This window comes from Vicia villosa, linkage group LG6, assembly GCF_029867415.1.
Source record: "Vicia villosa cultivar HV-30 ecotype Madison, WI linkage group LG6, Vvil1.0, whole genome shotgun sequence".
Taxonomy (NCBI): Eukaryota; Viridiplantae; Streptophyta; class Magnoliopsida; order Fabales; family Fabaceae; genus Vicia; species Vicia villosa.
In genome coordinates, this window is record NC_081185.1 from 91,022,110 (window position 1) to 91,026,275 (window position 4,166).

Here is a 4,166-nt window from a genome sequence, read left to right on the forward strand (position 1 = left end):
ACTTTTTCTTTATATTAGAAACAAATGCAAGCAAAAGCCATAGAGAATACCCTTTTTTTGGTTTGAAGAATATCAAGGGTTTGAAGATCCAACATATGATCTTCATGGACAATTATGTTTTCTGTGTAAAAAATGTAATATTATGGATAGACAATGTAGTTTGTAAACAAATTATTCTATTAATGTTCTGTGAAAACAATGTAACGAATTTTACTACAAAAAAACTAATAACCCTTTTTTTTAATAAACCGAGATAAAATAGGCGCGAGATTTTGTAAATAATAAAAGTGCAGAAGTTGGGGTTCGAACCCATGCGCTAATAAAATTAGACCTAGATGTTTTAATTACCAAGGTGATAAGCCTTTACTTTTTATGATGACCTTGTTTACCTCGCTTCTAATGCCAAGGTAAAAAGCATTTCGCGTCCGACGTTAGACGCGTTATTTGTAGTAGTGGTTGGGAATATAAAACATCAGTCACTTAATTGAACAAGCATGATTTTATTTAATGTAAGAAATGATGGCTTATTTTTTAGACACTAAACATTAATGACACATGTGGGAAACATGCTGAGCATTTCTAAAAAAAATTGGGGGAGCCTGAAAGGCTTATATGAGTGTTTTTGGCTTTAACTTCCTTATAAATGTTTTCTCGTTTTCCCTTTTCACTTCTTTGTTCATTTTGTTCTCTCGACTTCTATAGGCTTTTCTCAACTTTTTATCTGCACAATTTTCCTACAAGCTCATTTCTTCTCGTTCTCTTCCTTCTCATGTATGAACTTTGTTCCTTTCTTTCTCTTTTATAGTAGTTAGGGTTAGGGACGGTAGGTGAAGACTCATAGTAGGGTCAAAGTTAGCGTAAACTCATGGAATTTGAGGGCTTTAAAGGTCTAAGCCCATAGGTTTCACAATAAATAGGTAACATTCCTTGATTCATCTTGCATCTCATTCCTTCTTTCCCCTATCTTTTCTTTTGTATAATTACTCTTGAAAAAGTCATCATGAATCCTAAAAGGCTAAGCTTCACCTCCATCCCTATCAGCGATGTATTCACAACCAAACAATAAGAAATCAAATATTTTGCACAATTCACAAACGGAGGCGTCATGAGAATTATACTCTATCTCCAGAAGAATTCAAACAATGCAATTTATTTAAAAACTTTGAAACACTCAACCTCGCTAACTTCCTATGTATACCTTCTGAAAATATTTTCTTCTCAAACCTTCGTCTCACTGACGGAATACTTCAGAGTGAAGTAGGAAAACATAGAATAAATATTACAATGGAAGAATTTGGAAAGTTACTAAATCTTCTCCATGAAGACACACTTCCTTAACTTGGGGATAAAGCAAATAGGTACAATTATGCCTCATTCGCATCCTTCCTAATGAGAGACCCTTCATCTCACATACTTTAGCCACTCGTAGCTGTAGCAACCTGCCCTTTAAATTAAGCTTTAGAGTTGCCACCTATTTTGAAGGGCGAATAGGAAACCCTACGCAGTTTAGAGATCGAGGTAAGATTATTATAATCAGGTCGAGGGAAGGTGTTAGGCACCCTCAACCCTTTCCTAAGGTTTGTATCTAAGGTTAAGGCTTATGGCTAAAATATTTAGGATAATAGCTAAAGAAGCGAAAAGGGCAAAATTGAGATTTTAAGTGAATTGAGATTTTAGGGAGGGGGACTCGCCTTGGTTATCCAAGTGTCTACGTATCTCCTTATGGAGAATCAGAGTCAACGTAGTTCGGGCACAGGGTTGTACGCCTTAGAATTAAGATTTATGGTTTGAAATTGTTAAAAGGCTTTTTGAGTGACCTATCGTAGTTTTGACTTTGATTTGAAGATGAAAAAGTTTTGAGGTTTGGCATACAACCCTAATTTGATTTGTCACCGTTAGATGCGATGACCAATGGATTTGGTCAGTATAGCTAACGAATTAATGGGGGCATCGCTGGTTACTAGATCGATAGATTCGATCGTCGCAGGCAGCGAATTAAACGTATTTTAAATTTTAGGTACTTTTATCTCTCGTCTAATGCGACTAATATCTTTAGTCGGGTCGAGGAGAGAATTAGTAGAATTAATTAAGTTATTATTATTAAACAAATTAGATTCGATTATATTATTAATAAACAATTTAAATGATAAAAATTTATTTCTCGTCTAATGCGACTAATAGATTTAGTCGGTTCGAGGAGAAAATTAGATTAAATTACCAAAAGAAAACACACAATTAACAATTAAAATTTTGCAAAATTTAATTAATCAAATTCATTTTTTGATTTTTGCGTAGGGGGGTGTATTTTTATTGAAGGGCAGCAATTTGAGGTATGTGGATATCAGCTGGGTTAAGCCCACTAAGGTTTTTGATCAGTTAGATTGGCTGTAGCGAGGGTGTATGGGATGTGGTGTATGCTCAAGGCCATGGCCGTTTGATCTTAATCCAGATACAGTGGACGGCTTGCATGTGTTGGTATTGAGGCGCGTAGGAAGGGATGGCACACTGGATCATGTCCAGTGATGCTGCCAAGTGTCCATGGGAGGACAAATGGCATCGATCTAACGGCGGGGGGAGTTTCAACCACAACAAACAAAAGAGAGCATGAACTCTCATTTGCCCAGATCCGCTCCTCTCTCTTCTTCGTTCTCTCCTCTTTCTTATGAATACACACCCAGAAAACCCACAAAACCACCGTCGGCCACCACGATTCCCCAGCAAACCACCGTCAAACCCAGGTTTCCGGTTGATATTCAACCGGAACCTTCAAATATTCATCGTCCTAAACCCAGAAATCCCCACGAACATGAACTCTCACCCCAATTCGCTAGAACCCTAACCCCCAAAATTTCAGATTCACACAAAAACAAGCATGAACATGCAATAGATCAAACCCCTAAGCTAAGTATTTGCGATGGTTACCTTAAGTTCTTGATTTCTGGAACGTGTTAGCTCCCCCCTCGCTCTAATCTCTTTCTTCTTTCTCGGTTTGCAGGTATCGAAGATGAAGAGCTTCGCGGCGGCCAAGGTTTCAGCGTCCAGCCAAAATTCCCAAATCCCCCCCTCTGTTTTTTATTTCTTTGATTTATAGTATTAGGGTTCGTTTTAACTTAGGAAAGATTAGATTTAAGTTTTAGGTTTTGATTGTATTGTCATTGATTCTGATTGTAATTGATTTGCAATTCTTAATAAAATTAGATTTGATTTTCGTTTATGTTTAGTTCAGATTTGATTCTGTTAATTGATTTGTTTATGATTTGATTGAGTTCGAAGATTGCATGAGATTTGATGCGTTTTTCTGGATCTAGGCTTTGGATCTCATGGCTAGGGTTTGCGTGTTGCAGCGGCGGCCATTGGGCGAAGAAGATGATGAATAGTGGCCGGGTCGGTTTGACCCTGTCCACTATCCCCTGGTCCATGTTTGAAAAAACCGGCCCATTATATCTGGCCCACACCCGTATTAGCTTGCTTTGGCCCAGAACAAAAATAACAACAAACAAAAAAAGTCAATAATTCTAATTAACTTATTTTATTAAACTAACCTCTTAATAATCCTATGACAATTAGATTTTTTTAAGTTAATAAAAATAATTAATAATAATATTTAAACTAATCCTAATAGTAATAAACCAATAATTCTAAACTAAACCAAATAATATTTATTCAACACTAATAGTCCTAATACTAATTTTAATTGATATTTACACTTAAAATTACTAATAATCCTATAATTAGTAAATAATAATATCTATTTTGGTGACAAATAAAAAGATTATAAAATGATTAAATGATGAGGTAAATGGGCTTGAGACCAATTGGATCTCAAATTTGCTATCCACACCTCATTTTATTTTAAACCAATTTATACGGGAATTTTATAGGAGAGCGAGTTTAACAATAGGTATACTAAACCCTATGGCTCATAATTTTTAACGCCCTTAATAAATTGACAGATGCAAATTAAATCGGGTAAATTTTGGGGTATGACAGTAGCTAAATAGATTCTCCCTGAAGGTAGGATAAATCACTATATGATAACTCGCATCCTTTACCCTAGGCTAGGAAATTTTACTCTCTTTACCCTAATAGACGTAAAAACTATTTGGCTAATAGAAAACAAAGTCAAGATCAATTGGGCTCAACAAGTGATCGATTACTTGCTAGAA